Genomic DNA, 18,307 nt, shown 5'->3' on the forward strand with positions numbered 1-18,307 from the left:
GGGGAAGAGACACAGAGGAAAACAGACCCGGGGAACCCAGAGAAAAATTCCCACGGGAAAAGACCCATTGGAAAAGAGACACAGTGGAAAAGACCCAAGGGAAAAGACAGGCAGGATAAAAGACCAAGGGATGGTACCCAGGCAAGAAGTGACCCGGGGAAAAGCCCGAGGAAAAAAGACCCAATGAAACACACAGGGGAGAAGACATAAGGGGAAGAACCAGCGGAATGAAACCCAGGAGAAAGACCCTGGAGAGAAGATCAAAGGGAAAAATACAGAGAGGGAAAGAGGCCCAGGGGAAAAGTCCCAGGGGAATAATCCCAGGGGAAAAGTCACCTGGGAAGTGTCCCAGTGGAAAGACCAAGAGGAAGAGACACAGGGGAAAAGAGACTCAGGATAAAGAGAACCAGGGAAAAGAGCCCCAGGGGATTAGACCCTGAGGAAAAGAAACCCAGCGGCACCCAGGGGAAATGTCCCAGGTTAATAGACACAGGGGAATAGAGACTCAGGAGAATAGACCCAGGGGAAAAGTCCCAGGGGAAATGAGGCCCAAGGTAGAAGTCCCAGGTGAATTGACCCAGGGGAAAAGAAATCCAGTGGAATCCAGTGGAAAAGCCGCACGCAAAATATCCCTGGGGAAAAGAGTCCCTGGGGAAAGGACCCAGATAAAAAGACCCATGGGAAAAGAGACCATGGCGAAATGGCCCCGGGAAAAAGAGACCGAGTGGAAAAGTGACCCAGGAGAGAAGACCTAAGGGAAAAGAGACTGAGTGGGAAAGAGACCCAAGGGAATAGGTCCCAATGGAATAGTCCCAGGGGAACAGTGCCAGGGGAAAAGTCCCAAGCGAAGAGGTCCAGTGTGAAATAAACCCAGGGTACATAACCAAAGTGAAAAAAGACCCAGGAGAAAAGGGACCACGGGGAATAGTCGCAGGAGAAAAGACCCAGGGGAAAAGTCCCAGGGGAAAGGGCCCACGAAAAGAGACCCAGGGGAGAAGACCAAGTGGAAGAGGCCCAGAGGAAAAGAGATTCAGGGGGAAAGAATCCCAGCGGCAAAGAGACCCAGTGGAATAGTCCCAGGAGAAAGGACAAGGAAAAGGGACCCAGGGGAATAGTCCCAGGGCAACAGTCCTAGGGCAAAAGACCCAGTGGAAAGACCCAGGGGACAAGTCACACGAGAAAAAACCAGGAGAAAAGAGGCCCAGGGGAGAAGAACAAATGGAAGAGAACCAGAGGAAAAGAGACCTTGGGGAACCCAGGGGAAATGACCCAGGTGAAAGGAACCAGGGGAAAAGAGTCCCAGAGAAATCCACTGGAAAGTCCCAGTGGAAAAGAGACCCAGGAGAGAAGACCAAGTGGAAGAGACCCGGGGGTAAAGAGACCCAAGGAAGTCCAGGGTAAAAGTTCCATTGGAAGAGACACAGGGGAAAAGCGAGCCAGGGGAAAAATCCCAGCGGAAAATATCCAGGTGAAACACCCAGGGGAGAAGACATAGGGGAAAGAGACCCGTGGGAAAGAAACCAAGGGGAAAAGTCCTGGGGGAGATGTCCAAGGGGAATCCAGTTGGAAAGTCCCGGGGAACAGAGACCCAGGGAAAAGTCCCATGATAAAAGTCGCAGGGGTGCAATCCCAGAGGAATAGTCCCAGGGGAATAGACCCAGTTGAAAAGTCCCTGGCAAATAGTCGCAGGGGAAAATTCCCAGGGGAAGAGACCCAGTGGGAAAGAAACCCAGTGTGAAAGACCCGGGGTAAAAGAGACCCAGGGGTTAAGACCCAGGGGTACGAGAGCCAGGGGAAAAGATCCAGGGCAAAAGAGACGCTGGAGAGAAGACCTAAGGGAAAGAGACACAGGGGAATAGTCCCGGGGGAAATGTCTCTGGGGAAAAGACCCATGGCAAAAGGCACAGGGTAAAAGATACAGGGGAAAATTCCAAGGGGAAAAGTCCAAGGGAAGAGACCCAGTGGGAAAGAAACACAGGATAATCGACCGAGGGGAAAATTCCAAGGGGAAAAGACCCAGGGGAAAAGCGGCCCAGCGGAAAAGACCGAGTGGAAAAGACACAGGTGCAAAATCCGAGGGGGAAAGAGAGCCCGGGGAAGAGCCACAGGGGAAACGGCCCAGGGGAAAATTCCAAGGGGAAAAGACCCAGGGAAAAAGATCCAGCGCAAAAGTCCCAGGGGAAAAGACCCAGGGGTAAAGCGACCTAGTGGAATAGACCAAGGGAAGAGACCTGGTGGGAATGAAACCCAGGTTAAAAGAACCAGGGGAAAAGAAACTAAGGGGAAAAGAGACCTGTGGTAAAGTCCCAAGGACAAGATAGCCAGTGCAAAACTCCCAGGGGAAAAGGGACTCAAGGTAAAAGAGACCCAATGGAAGAGAGACACAGGGGAAGAGAGAACCAGGGGAGAAGACCACATGGAAGATAGCCAGGGGAAAGAGACCCAGGGGAAAACACCCAGGGGAAAAAAGAACCAGGAGAAAAGACCCAGGAGAGAAGACCTAAGGGAAAACAGAGCGAGAGGGGAAAAGACCCAGGGGAGATGAGACCAAGAGGAATAGTCCCAGGGGAAAGGTCTTAGGGGAAAGGACCCACGACAAAAGACACAGGGTAAAAAACGCAGGTGAGAAGACCAAGTGGAAGAGGCCCTTGGGAAAAGAGACTCAGGGGAATAGACTCAGAGGAAAAGAGTCCCAGCGGAATAGTCCCAGGGGAAAAGTCAGAGGGGAAAAGATCCAGTGGAAAGACCCAGGGGAGAAGTCACAGAAGAAAGAACCAGGGTAATAGAGACCCGGACGAGCAGATCAAGTGGAAGAGACCCGGGGGAAAAGAGACTCAGGTGAACCTAGTGGAAATATCCCAAGGGAATAGAGGCCATGGGGAAATGTATCAGGCGAAAGGACCCAGGGGAAAAGAGACCAAAGGAAATCCAATGGAAAAGTCCCAGGCGAAAAGAGACCACGGGGAAAGGACACAGGAGAGAAGACCCAGTGGAAAAGTGACCCAGGGGAAATGTCCCACGGGAAAGGTCCCAGGAGAAAAGTCCTAGGGGAAATGTCCCAGGGATAAACGACCCAATGGAAAAGTTCCAAGGGAAAGGACAAGGAAAAGGGACCCAGGGAAATAGTCCCAGGGCAAATGTCCTAGGGCAAAAGACACAGGCCTAGAAATTCAGTGTAGCCACTTTTGGGGCGGTAAAGTCGGGCGGTCGCTAAATTTAGCGCCCGCCGGAAAATGGAGGCCACTTCGCCGAAATTCAGTAGCTTTGGCCAAGGAGTTTGGGCGAGCGCTGAAACTGGCGTTGCACTCCTATCTTCAGGCGCTAAGCCGGCGATGCGGACTGATAACGCCGAGGCCGGGCGCAGCGCAGGTGCGATCATGTTTTGATTGACAGCAGACACCCTGACACCGGCCAGCTCTTAAAGGGGGAAGGGTCGACTTTGTCTGCAGCCACGCCCTGGATAGTGGAGCCCTGCAGCTAGGCCTGAACACTGCTGGTGGACCCAAATAGCGCCTGAAGCCATGCAGAAGGCCCGTGAACGAGCGCAGCGCTTCTCAGAGCATGCTTTGAGGGTGCTGCTTAGGGGGTTGGAAAAGAACAGAGAGATCTTGTGCCCGGACAGTGGCAAGAAGGCTCCCAGGAGGCAGTACAGGAGAGCCTGGAGGGAAATCGCCCAAGGGTGTCAGCCAACAGCGATGTCCCCAGGACTGCTGACCAATGCCGCAAGAAGTTCAACGACCTCAGTCGGTTGGTCAGGGTGAGTACCCTTTCCAGTGTCCTCCTCATCCTTGCGTGTGCACCTCACATTATGGGCAAAGGGACCTCAAAGGCCTAATGGCCAGCCCTCCTCCCGCAGCTATGGCACTGGCATGATCATCAATAGCACTCTCTGCACTTAACACACTGGCCAAGCTATTCGACCATGGGAGGCAGTGCACACAACAACAGGGCACCACACTGGCCAAGCTATTCCATCATGGGAGGTAGTGCACACAACAACAGAGCACCACACTGTACTTAGAGGCCGTCCTTTCTCTTGCAGGCCAAGCTGGCGCGGAATGTGAAGAGCCAGACTGTCACCGGGGGAGGCCGTCCCCAGTTCCAGCAGCTCAGTCAGCTGGAGGAGAGCGTGGCTCGACTCGTGCGTGGCCGGGTGACTGGCCCCGTTGCTATTGGAGGTGCCGACCCTGTGCTGGGACCCAATGGTAAGGACATGACCGTTTGGACCTCTGGTTCCCCTTGCGCTTCAGATCTACATCCTTTGCCACTGTCCCACCAATGCGCATAATGGAACTACTCATGCCTCCCTCGCTGACTCCCTGTCCTCACTCTAAAGCTACTCTTGTGCCTTCCTGCTTTCAGCTGGTGAGGAGGAGGTCCCTGAAGCTGAGAGTGCCAGTCCCTCGGAAGAGGAGGACGACGAGGACCAAGAGGAAGGCGGCACATCGGGGGAACCCTCATCCGCGCCAGGGGATGGCAATGGAGGGGGCACGTCTTGCCTGGAGGAGAGCCAGGGGGAAGTGTTGCAGGGGGGTGTAGCTCCTGGGCCCAGTGGCGTCCAGGCACGCGGGAAGGGTCGGGCAGCACGGCTGCCTTCTCCCCAGAGGGGGGAAGTGTTGCAGGGGAGGGCAGTTGCTGGGCCCAGTGGCGTCCAGGCACGCGGGACGGGTCGGGCAGCACGGCTGCCTTCTCCCCAGAGGGGGGAAGTGTTGCAGGGGAGGGCAGTTGCTGGGCCCAGTGGCGTCCAGGCACGCGGGAAGGGTCGGGCAGCACGGCTGCCTTCTCCCCAGAGGGGGGAAGTGTTGCAGGGAAGGGCAGTTGCTGGGCCCAGTGGCGTCCAGGCACGCGGGAAGGGTCGGGCAGCTCGGTGGCCTTCTCCCCAGAGGGAGAGTCCGGCCTCCAGTCCGGAGACGGTCCTCGTCCAGGAGGTGCGCCTCCTTGATGAAATGTCCGCGGCCTCGGAGCGACGCCACAACGAGTTCATAGGGGTTGTGGGACAGTTGCCTCAGGCCATTGAGTCCCTGGCTCATAGTGTGGCCAATTTCGGGGACTCACAGGCCAGGGGTGTCGAGCAACTCGCGGCAGCACAGGCCAGGGGTGTCGAGCAACTCGCGGCAGCACAGGCCAGGGGTGTCGACCAACTCGCGGCAGCACAGGACGCGAGTCGTGAGTTCATGAGTGGTGCCGTCCAGACACTGGCTGATCTGATGCGGGCACAGACCAGGGCAGTTCGCGCACTCACTTCTGCCACACTCGCTGTGTCACGGAAGCATCGCCAGGGCACCCGCCGCCCTGCTGCAGCACAGCGGTCTGGCCTTCACCAGATTGCTGCGCTTGCTGCAGTGCCAGGCCGGCCGAGTGCCAGTGTCTCTGGCGACCAGCGAGCGCCTGGCATTAGCCAGCTTGCCCCCATTGCTGCAGCTGCCACTGCCACTCCCCCAGCCAAGGTGCGACGAGCTGCTGGAGAGACTGATGCTGGCCAGCCACAGCTGCAGCAGTCAGCAGCCGGCCCCTCCAGGGCCGGACCTCGTCTAGGCCGACCCCCAAGGGCATCTGCCGTCACGCATTGTGCCCCTCAGGAGCCTTCCCCCAGCCTTGCAACACCCACAGGGCCCAGGTTGAGGCGGAGCAACAGGTCAGGCAGGGGCCGGAGAAGCCTGCACAAGGACTCGCCCTCTCGGCACACCAAGTAGAGTGTGTTGCCAGCTGTTTATTTATATGGGGGTGTTTGTGTTCTGGAGGGGCGGGGGGGGGCTTATATTGGTAAGGCCGAAGATGAAGGCAAATGTTTTTTTATATGGGGGTGTTTGTGTTCTGGAGGGGGGGGGGCTTATTTTGGTAAGGCCGAGGATGAAGGCCAATTGGAAGGACAATTTTTGTTATTCCTCCCCAGGTTGTGGGAGTGAGATATGTTTTTGACTGTTTTTTGGGGGTCTTGCCTGTTTTTCTGCTTCATGTGGGAAGGGCCCTGAGTTTGTTAAATAAAGCTTTTTATTTATTCAGCTTGTCCAGGTGTCATGTTTCAAGTGGTTGTTGCGTTAACCGGCTGAGGGCTTGCGGAGCGGCTGCATTCAGGTGCGTTCATTGCCACAAGCCATTCCCTGACAGGGGGCTTAGAAGTGTCGTTCAATAAGCCGCCGGCGGACGGCCCTTGGACCTTGTGGCTCCCTCCTGGGCTGGTACTCCTACTCCTCCTCCTCCTCCTCCTCCTCCTCATGGTCCTCCTGCTCGTCCTCCTGAGGTGGTGGTCCAACGCGAGGTGGCAGTGCCTGAGTCCTGCGGATAGCCAGGTTGTGCAGCATGCAGCAAACGACGACGAACTGGGAGACTCTATCCGGCGAATACTGTAGAGATCCGCCGGAACGATCCAGGCAGCGGAACCGTTGCTTGAGGATGCCAATCGTTTGCTCTATGATGTTCCTTGTGGCTTGATGGCTTTCGTTGTATGCCTCCTCCGCAGGGGTCCTGGGCGCGCGGAGCGGGGTCATGAGCCATGTGCACAAAGGGTAGCCCTTGTCCCCAATAAGCCATCCCCTTGGTGGAGGCTGTGCCTTGAACATGTCAGCCACAGTAGTCTGGCGCAGGATAAATGCATCGTGGCTGCTTCCTGGAAAGCGGGCATTGACAGCTAGGATGCGCTGCCTGTGGTCACACACCAGCTGTACATTGAGGGAATGGTAGCCCTTCCGGTTGCGGTAATCCTCGGCATTGTCGATAGGTGCCCGCATAGCCACATGCGTGCAGTCAATGGCGCCCTGCACCATGGGGAAGTCGGCGATCCTGGCAAATCCGACTGCACGCTGCTCCTGCCTCTCTAGGGTCATGGGGAAGGAGATGAATTGGTGTCTCCTTGCGAAAAGGGCATCGGTGACCTGCCGGATGCAGCGATGCATGGCGAATTGGGAGATGTTCGCTATGTCCCCAGCAGCGGTTTGGAAGGAGCCGCTTGCATAAAAGTTCAGAGCCACCGTGACCTTCACTTCCACCGACAGAGACGTCCTGCACATCAGCTGTGGACGCAGATCTCTGTGAAGCAGCTGGCAGATCTCTGCAACCACCTCCCTTCTGAAGCGCAGCCTCTTAACACAATGCGCGGCAGTCATGGTGAGATAGGACACCTGCTGCCGGTGTTCCCTGAGTGGGTAAGGCCTACGTTGCCGACGCCTGATGGCCCCTCTGCGTCTAGGCATGGCTGGCCCTCTCACACAGCGTCTGCGAGCCCTTCGCACATAATGCTGGAACTGAGGGTTGGAACCCCATGCAGCCCCCATAATAAACTTGCAAACAGTGAAATCACAATGAGTCTAATTTCCAAGCTCTGGCCAGAAGCCAAAAATACCTCTCCTATGTTGTCCCAAATCAGTAAGGTCTGTTCCTTGGTCTCTGTCCAGGAATCCAAAGCACTAAAGTCATGGCAGCAAAATGGCTGGCCTTTATAGTTCAGTCTAAGTGCCCTTTAATTAGCGCTCCCCGAGGCCCACAGGGCCTCTGCTGCGTTCCAGTTCACAGTTCTTAACAGCGCCACGCCCACATTGGGCGGGCGCCACTGAATTTCCGGTTTGGGGCGCACAAACAGCGTTGCACAACGAAATGACGTCATAAGCTGCGCGCGCAGCTGAGCAGGCGCAAACACTTTGCGCCGGTGCTAAATGTCAACTGAAGTTGGGCGTAGGCGCAGTTCGGACTGCGCCCGGGCGCTAAGTGCCTAGCGCTGGAAATCTACCCCTCTTAAGGCGTTAACGGCTGGCGAACGCTACTGAATTTCTAGGCCACAGTGTAAAGACCCAGGGGACAAGTCACACGAGAAAAAAACAGGGGAAAATAGGCCCAGGGGAGAAGAACAAATTGAAGAGATCCAGAGGAAAAGAGGCCTTGGGGAACCCAGGGAAAATGCCCTAGGGGAAATGAGATGCAGAGGAAAAGTCCCAGGCGAAAGGAAACAGTGGAAAAGAGTCCCAGAGAAATCCATTGGAAAACTCCCAGGGGAATAGAGACCCAGGAGAGAAGACCAAGCAGAAGAGACCATGAGGCAAAGAGCCCCAGGGAAATCCAGGGGAAAAGTCCCATTGGACGAGACACATGGGAAAAGAGTGCCAGAGGAAAATTTGCAGCCGAAACGTCCCAGGGGAAGAGACCCAGCAGAAGTGAGCCAGGGGTAAAAGCCCAGTGGAAAATAGCCAGGTGAAACATCCAGGGGAGAAGACATGGGGGAAAGAACCAGGGGTAAAGAAACCCAGGAGAAAAGACCCAGGAGAGAAGACCAAGGGAACAGAGGCCCATGGGAAAGAGACCAAGGGGAAATGTCCTGGAGGAAAAGTCCAAGGGGAACAGTCCCAGGGGAAAACGCACCCAGGGGAATCCAGTTGGAAAGTTCCGGAGAAAAGGGACCCAGGAGAAAAGTCTCATGATAAAAGTTGCAGGGGAGCAATCCCAGAGGAAAAGTCCCAGGGGAATAGTCCCAGTTGATAAGTCCTAGGAGAATAGTCCCAGGGGAAAAGCCCCCGGGGAAATGACCCAGGGGACGACAACTGGGAAATAACCAGGGGAATAGAGAGCCGATGAAAAGACCCAGGGGAAAAGACATGGGGAAAAGTCCCAGGGGATAGAGACCCAGGGGAACCCAGGGGCAAAGTCCCAGTGGAAAAAACCTAGGGAAAAGTCCCAGTGGAAAAGACCCAGGGGAAAACTCCCAGGGAAAAACTCCCAGGGGAAAAGACCCAGGGGAAAAGACCAAGGGGGCAAGACACAGGGAAAGAGCCAGGAGAAAAGAGACCCAGGGGAAAAGACCCAGGGGAAAGAGAGGTTGTGGTGGTTGAAGGTCAATAGTCACAACCCCAGGACATCGCTGCAGGTGTTCCTCAGGACAGTTCCTAGGCCCAACCATCTTCAGCTGCTTCATCAATCACCTTACATCCAAAATAAGGTAAGAAATGGAGATGTTCGCTGATGACTGCACAATGTTCAGCGCCATTCACAACTCCTCAGATAATGAAACAGTCCATGCCCGCATGCAGCAAGACCTGGACGATGTTCAGGCTTGAGCTGATAAGTCACAGGTAACATTCGCGCCACACAAGTGCCAGGCAATGACTATCTCCAACAAGCGACAGTCTAACTACCTCCCCTTGATATGCAACGACATTACCATCGTCGAATCCCCCACCATCAACATCCTGGGTGTCACCATTAATCAGAAACTTAACTGGACTAGCCACATAAATACTGTGACAGCAAGAGCAGGTCAGAGGCTGGGTATTCTGCGGCGAGTGTCTCACCTCCTGACTCCCCAAAGCCTTTCTGTTGTGTATGTAACCGTTTACCTTTAAGGGAACTATAGAATGTGACCGTTCGCCTTTAAGAGCACTACTTTAGGGTGGCACTATTTATTGGCTCATGTATACTGTAATACCGATAGTGACCACACCAGTATATAAGGGTTGGAATACGTTAACTAGGGCGGAAATCGCCCAGACCTCTGAATAGTAAAGACCTGTTTTGTTTGTACTTCTAAAGTCTCTGAAGTTATTTACTGCACAACCGACAGACTTTACAGTGGCGACGAGTCCGATCGTACCCTGCGGCAAGACTAACCAGTAGCAGAGAGCTTCAAAAAGAAAACACGAGGCTCCGTCTACTAAAAGTATAGTACTTACTGGAAGCTGGAAGATTAACAGCAAAGCTGCGGCAGCAACAGGCACAGATTACCCTGCTACCACATCTTGAGCGAGCCAATCAGCCTAAAACAAGGCGGCCGAAGAGACTGTGAGTAGTTAAAACAAATAAATTAAAAAAAAAAAAAAAAAAAACGGGTTAGAAGTATTTGGAGGAGAAGGGCAAAGCATTCGGGTCCAACGGCGTCGGGTGACAGCCGGACCGCGGGCAATGTGAGAAGCCGTGCAGCAACCGCTGCCACGAAGCGCTGAGCCTGCGAGTAGGCGCGGGAGTGTCAGAGCCGAGAGCCGCGCGAGCGGGGGAGCCAGAGCCGAGCGGGAGGCGTTGCAAGCCAGCGATCGCATCTCCAGATAAGGGCCGAGAGCCGCGAGAGCGATCGGATCTACAGATAAGGGCCGGCAGCCGCTTCGCGATCCAGCGATCGCATTATAGATAGGGCCGCACTCGGGCTGACAGACGGCGTCGGGGGACCGGGTGAAGACCGCCAAGCGCGGGAAAACCGCCATTGAAGTGGGCGGGGAGAGCGAGAAGCGCGGGAAAGCCGCCATTTTTCGGGGAAAACCGCTGAAGAAGAAGGAAGAAGCGGGAAACCGCCATCTTGGAAATTATTAAGAATTTCAGAAAAGTAATAAGATTTTTCAGAAAGGCTGGTGTGTTCTCAAGAAGAGAGAAGAAAATTAATAATAAGTAAAGTAATACTTGTACTGTTCTCAAAAAGAGAAGAAGATGCCTAAGCGAGGAAATATTAATGACTTTAATGCAGAAATAGAAGACTGGGCCACGTATGTGGAACGCATAGAAATATATTGCGTAGCCAACGAAATTGAGGATGACAACAAGGCAATAACTTTGTTAAATTCGATGGGAGCAAAAACATACGGGCTTTTGAAACATCTAATAGCACCAGTTAAACCAGTGGACCAGACCTTCGAAGAGATCGTAACAGTGTTGAAGGATCACTTGAACCCCACACCGTTGATGCTGGCTGAACGATTTAAATTTTACGCCAGAACCCAGAGGCAAGATGAAAGCAATGCGGAATACTTAGTCGAACTGCGTAAGCTAGCGAAATACTGCCAGTTTGGAGGGAATTTAACAGAGGCGCTGCGGGACAAGTTCGTATGCGGCTTGGCCAAAGAAGGAACGCAGAAGCGACTTCTGGAAGAAAACGACCTCACACTGGACAGGGCTGTCCTCATAGCTTCATCGCACGAAGCCGCAGTGAAAGGGACGGCGGAAATGCAGCTAAAGGCGGCGGCACTCGGGGTGGACCAAATTACAGCAAGCACTCCCAAATGCTACCGTTGTGGAAAGACAACGCACGACCAGAATCAGTGCTGGTTTAAGGACCAAGAGTGCAGGAAATGTGGCAAACTGGGTCACATCGCGAAGGTATGCAGGTCCGGAAAGAAGACCAACAAGCAAAGGAAGCCACCACCGCAAGGAAAGTACAACAAGGTGCATCAGGTGGCTGAAAAGAGTTCAGACGAACAAAATTCAGACTCAGACCCAAACAGCCAGGAGCTGGATAGTCTGAGAATCCACCATGTGGGTAAAGTCACTGATCTACAGACGATCTGGGTCACACTAAAAATAGCGGGAGTCCAAGTACGAATGGAGCTGGACATGGGATCAGCTGTATCCGTCATCAACCAAAAGGACTATCACCGGCTATTCTCTCACATACCCTTAAGAAATACCAAATTCGTATTAGAGACATACACGGGGCATCATGTATACCCCCTGGGAAAAATACGAGTCAAGGTGAGAGATAGGGGTAAAGAACACCCACGAATGTATCTGTACGTACTACCTGAGGGAGGACCACCACTTCTGGGACGGGAGTGGATCAAGAAAATAGACATGGAATGGCACTACCGACAAGCAATGACGAGTGAGGACTCGGTGCAGACAAGCAGCTCAGACTCCGAGCCGGAAGACGATAAGTCCAGCTTATGTATGAAAAACAAGATTAACATGAACTCACGGACTAAGGTTGGGAAATCGATGGCGTGCATAAAGACAGAGAATTCTGAGTCTGTTCAAGCTACAGACATATGCATTACGGAGGAACACCGGGCTAGAACTCAACATTATGTCAAAGTACAACGACAATTAGAACAGTTGAGTGCCCGTCTCCTACAAGAGATGGAAAAGGTGAAAAAGTTCTGGGACACCGAATGGGAGTCCCTGGAAAGACAACAGAGACAGCTCGCTCAAGCAGAGAGCGACCATAGAGCCATCGTGGCCAAGTACCAATCACATCTCCCGGAGGCTGTTCAGGAACTAGAATATACACAGAACGATCCAAAGGAAGAGGAATCTTCAGGAAGTCAGGATGGTATTCCAGTTCACCTCTACGACTTGTTGCAAGCAGAGTGTAACGAGTTGAAAGAACAGTATGAACAGGCTCGGACTACAATCCTGGAAGGGGTTAACTTGGCAACTTCCGAAAAGCTCGTGTTAGTGAAAGCATATGAACGACTAAAGGTTGACCATAAGCAAGAATTACAAAGTCTGCAGGAAATGTTTGATGAGCTTCAGGCCAAGGCTGACTCATCGTTAGGGATTCAATCCATAAGAAAAAAATTAGTGGTGGAAGACATACCAGAACAGGGAATACAGGATGTCCAAGAACTCGTTAAATTATTAAAGGAAACACAAAATAAATATGAAGCGGCAATGGCCGAGGTCCAACGACTTGAAGAACAGATGCAACTGGAAATCTTTTCAGTGGAAGAAAAGGGAACTGTAAGAAACACAGAGACCATAAGAATGGGCCATGAACATGAGCTTAAATCGTCAGAGGAGAAGGGTTTGGAGCTCTCAAAAGTTATTGAAATAGCCGAGGTTGCAACACAGACTGAGAAGATGGCAGCAGAGCAACCCTTAGATACCAAAAGTACGCTGACTCATGTCAAGGTTGAACAACAGAACGCTGAAACAACTGCTCCGGTAGAGAGATTGAATAGTCCGATCAATCAATCTCCAAAGGAAGTTGAAGTATTAAAATCACAAATGAGGTCATTAGTAAACAACTTGCTGAAAGCCCAGAAAAAGTTAGAGGAAGCGGAACACGTGAAGAAGTCTCTTCAGGAAAGATGTCTGGATTTGGAACAAAAGCTGGCTGACGTCCAGCTGGGTAGGGAGGACATAGAAGACCCTCTCGCTGGCCTAGCTCAGGACGACTCCGAATATTACTATGTCCTGTCCTGCCCAACTTGTAACTTCGACTCCCACCATACAGAAATCATGGAGGAGCACCGAAAGTCTACGGAACATCGGGAGAAGGTGGCTCTACTACGGGAAAAGGAGGAAGAGAAGGAGGAACTGCGCATGCAGCTGGCAGCTGACAGTGGAGCCCAGAGAGTCTCCAAGAAGCAGAAAAGGAAAAGTTGGAACAGAAGATGACCCATCTGAACCATTATTACCTCTACCAGATCACACACGTGGTCCCTCCGAACGGAGCCAATTCAGTTCGGAAGTTCAAACTGTTAAACCCATGGAAGGACTATTGAATGAGTCACTCCAGCAATGTGAACCGACTACACCACAGAGACTGAATCTATGAACTGTTTTCCACAGAGACTGAATCTGTGATCTGTTTGACATGAAGTTATATATGTTATTATGTTATGTTAAACATGAAGTTATATGACGTTGACTCCATCGAGAGTATATCTGTAAATTGTTATATGACGTTGACTCCATCGAGAGTATAGCTGCAAACTGTTTATATAAAATTGAAGATTGTATGTTAACGGGATTCTGTAAGTAATAAGCTAGGAAGGGAGGAGTGTTGTGTATGTAACCGTTTACCTTTAAGGGAACTATAGAATGTGACCGTTCGCCTTTAAGAGCACTACTTTAGGGTGGCACTATTTATTGGCTCATGTATACTGTAATACCGATAGTGACCACACCAGTATATAAGGGTTGGAATACGTTAACTAGGGTGGAAATCGCCCAGACCTCTGAATAGTAAAGACCTGTTTTGTTTGTACTTCTAAAGTCTCTGAAGTTATTTACTGCACAACCTACAGACTTTACACTTTACACCATCTACAAGTCACAATTAAGGAGTGTGATGGAATACTCTCCACTTGCCTGGATGAGTGCAGCTCCAACAACACTCAAGAAGCTCGACACCATCCAGGACAAAGCAGCCCACTTGATTGGCACCCCATCCACCACCTTCAACATTCACTCCCTCCACCACCAGCGTACTGTGGTTGCATTGTGTACCATCTACAAGATGCACTGCAGCAGCGCGCCAAGGCTTCTTCGGCGGCACTACCCAAACCCGCGACCTCTTCCACCTAGAAGGACAAGGGCAGCAGGTGCATGGGAACACCACCACCTCCAAGTTCCCCTCCAAGTCACACACCATCCTGACTTAGAAGTATATCGCCGATCCTTCATCGTCGCTGGGTCAAAATCCTGGAACTCCCTCCCTAACAGCACTGTGGGAGCACCTTCACCACACGGACTGCAGCGGTTGAACATTGCGGCTCACCACCACCTTCTCAAGGGCAATTAGGGATGGGCAATAAATGTTGGCTTTGCCAGTGACGCCCAGATCGCATAAACGAATAATGAAAAAAAAGCTGAAAAGAGACCAAGGGTAAGAGACCCAGGGGACAAGACAAAGGTAAATGAGCCAGGGCAATAGTGACCTGGCAGAAAGACCCAGGGGAAATGTCCCAGAGGAAAAGACCCAGGAGACAAGGTACAGGCGAAAGAGCCAGTTAAAAACAGACCCAGGGGTAGAGGCACGGAGGAAAAGGGACCGTGGGGAGAAGACCAACTGGAAGAAGCCCAGGGGACAAGAGACTCAGAGGAAAAGAGACCCAAGGCAAATGACAAAGGTGAAAAGGTCAGTGGAGAAGTCCCAGGGGAAAAGACCCAGAGGAAATACTCAGGAGAAAATGGACACAGGGGAAAAGGAACCATGAGAGAAAGGATCGATAGATAAAGAGACCGAGGGGAAAATGGACCCAAGGGAAAAAGATAACCAGGGAAAAGACCCAGGGGGAAATAGACCCAGAGGAAGACACCCGGGGTAAAGACCCATGGACAGAGACCCAGGAGGAGAAGAGCCAGGGGAGAAGAGCCCCAGGGGAGAAGAGCCCCAGGGGAGAAGAGCCCCAGGGGAGAAGAGCCCCAGGGGAGAAGAGCCCCAGGGGAGAAGAGCCCCAGGGGAGAAGAGCCCCAGGGGAGAAGAGCCCCAGGGGAGAAGAGCCCCAGGGGGGAAGGGACCGAGAGAGAAAGAGACCATGGCGAAAAAGGACCCAGGGAAAAATTCCCAGGGGAAAGGACCCAAGGAAAAAGGGACCATGAGTGAACGAGACCCAGGCAAAAAGTTGCGCAGGGGAAAAGTGACTCCGTGGAAAATGGAGCGATAGGGAGAAAGAAACCCAGGGAAAAGAGACCCAGTGGACAAAAGGCCCAGGTGTAAAGAAACAGATGGCAAGGTACACGCAAAAGAGCCAGGGGAAAAGAGACCATGGAGAAAGTCCCAGGGGTAAGGAGACCCAGGTGAACCCAGGGGGAAATTCCCTTGGGAAAAGACCCAGGGGAAATGTCCCAGGGGAAAAGACACAGTGGACAAGACTTTGGGGAAAGAGCCAAGGGAAAAGAGACCCAGGTGAAAAGAAACACCGGGGAAAAACCCAGCGGAACCACCCAGTGGAAAAGCCATGGGGAAACGACCAAGCAGGGAGAGACCCATGGGACAAAACACAGGGGAAAGAGTGCCAGGGGAAAGAGTGCCAGGGGGAAAGAGACCCGGGGCATAGAGACTCAGAGGAAATGAATTCTAGGGGGACAAGATCCTGGCAAATAGACCCAGGGGGAAAGAACCAGGTGAAAAGACCCAGTGGAAAATAGATTCAAGGGAAAACACCCAGGGGTAGAGACCCAGGGACAAAGACACCCAGGGGAAAAACCCAGTGGTAGAGGCCCAGGGAAAAACACACCAAGGGAAACATCAATGGGAAGAGACCGAGGGGAAAAGATGCAATGGAAAGAGAAATAGGGGAACATTCCCAGGGGAAAAGCCCCAGGTGAAAAGACCCAGAGGAAAAGAGATCCAGGGGACAAGACTCATGGGAGATGAGCCTGGGAAGAGACACAGGGGTGAAGAGCCAGGGGAAGAGAGACCCAGGGGAAGAGAGACCCAGGGGAAGCGAATCAGGACAAAAGATTGAGCAGAAGAGATCAAAGGGAAAACTGCCAGGGGACACGGCCTGGGGGAAAAACCCACCAAAAAAGACCCTGGGGGAAATTTCCCAGGAGAAGAGTCCCAGGGGTAAAGAGACCCAGGTGAACCCAGGGGGAAAGTCCCAGTGGAAAAGACCCAGTGGACAAGACATTGGGGAAAGTGCCAAGGGAAAAGGGACCCATGAAAAGAGACACAGGGAAAAACCCAGCGATACACGCAGTGGAAAAGGCCATGGGGAAATGACCAAGCGGAGAGAGACCCATGGCACAAGAGACCCGGTGACAAAAGACATGGGAAAAGACACAGGGGAGAAGAACCAGTGTAAATGACCCAGGGGAAAGAGTTCCAGGGGAAAAGACCTGGGGGAAAGAGACCCGGAGCATAGAGACTCAGGGGAAAAAATCAGGGGTAGAGCCCCAGGGAAAATGAGACCCAGGGGAACATCAATGGGAAGAGACCAAGGGGAAAAGATGCAATGGAAAGAGAAAAAGGGGAACATTCCTAAGGGTAAAGCCCCAGCTGAAAAGACCCAGGAGAAAAGACACCCAGGGAAAAAAAAAGTGACAAGATATCGAGGAAAATGTCGCAGGAGAAAGAGACCCAGATGAAAGAGATCCAGTGGAAAAAAGAACCAGGGGAAAGTGATCCTGATGAAAGAGACCCAGGGGAAAGAGACTCGATGGAAAACCAAGGGGAAGGAGACCCAATGGAAGGAGACTCAGGGTAATGGAGCCAGTGAAGACACTCAGGGCAGAAGAAACCCAGGGGAATAGGAACCCAGGGGAAAGACACCCAATATTGAAAGACACCCAAGGCAAAAACAAACTAGGGGAATGACAGAGGGGAAAGTGACCCAGGGGAAAGAGTCCCAGTGGCAAAGAGACTCAGGGGAATAGAGCCAGGGAAAAGGGACCGAGGGGAACGAGACCCAGGGGAATAGGCCCAGCGGAGAGACCCAGGGGAAAATCCCAGGGGAAAAGACCCAATGAAGAGACCAAATGGAAAGAAATAAGGACATAATAATTCGGAGCAGGAGCAGGCCATACGGTCCTTCCAGCCTGCTCCGCCATTCAGTAAGACGATGGCTGATTTTTGACCTCAACTACACTTTCCCTCCACTACCCAATAACACTTGATTCCTCTAGAGTCCAAAAATATATCTAGTTCAACCTTGAGAATACTCAAAACCTCAGCATCCACCCATTGCCTGGGTCTGAAATATCAGGATGACATGCTGCCTGGTTCTGAATGATCTGAAACAATCACTGTCTGGGTCTGAATTATCAGAAACACCCAGGGTCTGGGTCTGAATTATCAGACCACCCACTCTCTGGGATGGATCTATCAAAAACACCCACTGTCTGGTCTGAATTATCAGAAACAGCCACTCTCTGGGTCTGAATTATCAGAAGAACATATTGCCTGTGGTCTGAATGATCATAAACACCCACTGGCTGGGTCTGAATGACCAGAAACACGCACTGTCTAGGTCAGAATTAACATAATCTACAAATGTCTGGGTCTGATTTATCAGAATTACCCACTGTCTGGGATGGAAATATCAATAACACCCACTGCCTGTGTCTGAATTATCAGAAACAACCACCATCTGAGTTTATTTATCAAAAAGAAGCAACTGTCTGTGTCTGAACTACCAGAAGGACCCTCTGTCTGAGTCTGTACAGTCAGAAACACCCATTGTCTGGGTCTGAATTATCAGAAACACAAAATATCTGGGTTTGAAATTACAATAACACCCACTGTCTGTGTTTGAATTGTCAGAAACACAAAATGTCTGGGTTTGAAATTACAATAACACCCACTGTATGTGTTTGAATTATCAGAAACAACCACTGCCTGGGTCTGAATTATCAAAAGGACCCTCTGTCCATTTGTGAACAATGAGCCTTTTTTCTGTTTTGAATGACCAGAAGGACCTACTATCTAAGTACTAATTATAAGAACCACCCTATTTCTGTGTTGGAATTATCAGAAGGTCTCAATGTCGGGATATGACTTCTCAAAGAAAGCATTGTCTGGGACTGAATTATCAGAAACACCCACTGTCTGGGATAGAACTTTCAAAAACACCTACAGTCTGGGTCTGAATTCTCAGGAACAACCACCACCTGAGTCTGTTTATCAAAAAGAAGCAACTGTCTGTGTCTGTACAATCAGAAACACCCAATGTCTGGGTTTGAAATATCAAATACACCCATTGTCTAGGTCTGAATTATCAGAAACACCCACTATCTGGGTTTGAAATTATAATAAAACCCACTTTCTGGGGCGGAATTATCAGAAACACCTACTGTCTGGGGCTGAATTATCACAGATATCCACCAACTGGCTCTGAATGATCAAAACATCCACTGTCTGGGTTCGAAATATCAAAAACTGTACTGGGCTGAA

The sequence above is a fragment of the Somniosus microcephalus genome, unplaced genomic scaffold, assembly GCF_052327205.1.
Source record: "Somniosus microcephalus isolate GS21.2 unplaced genomic scaffold, FLI_Smic_1.0 unresolved_chr2, whole genome shotgun sequence".
NCBI classification, from domain to species: domain Eukaryota; kingdom Metazoa; phylum Chordata; class Chondrichthyes; order Squaliformes; family Somniosidae; genus Somniosus; species Somniosus microcephalus.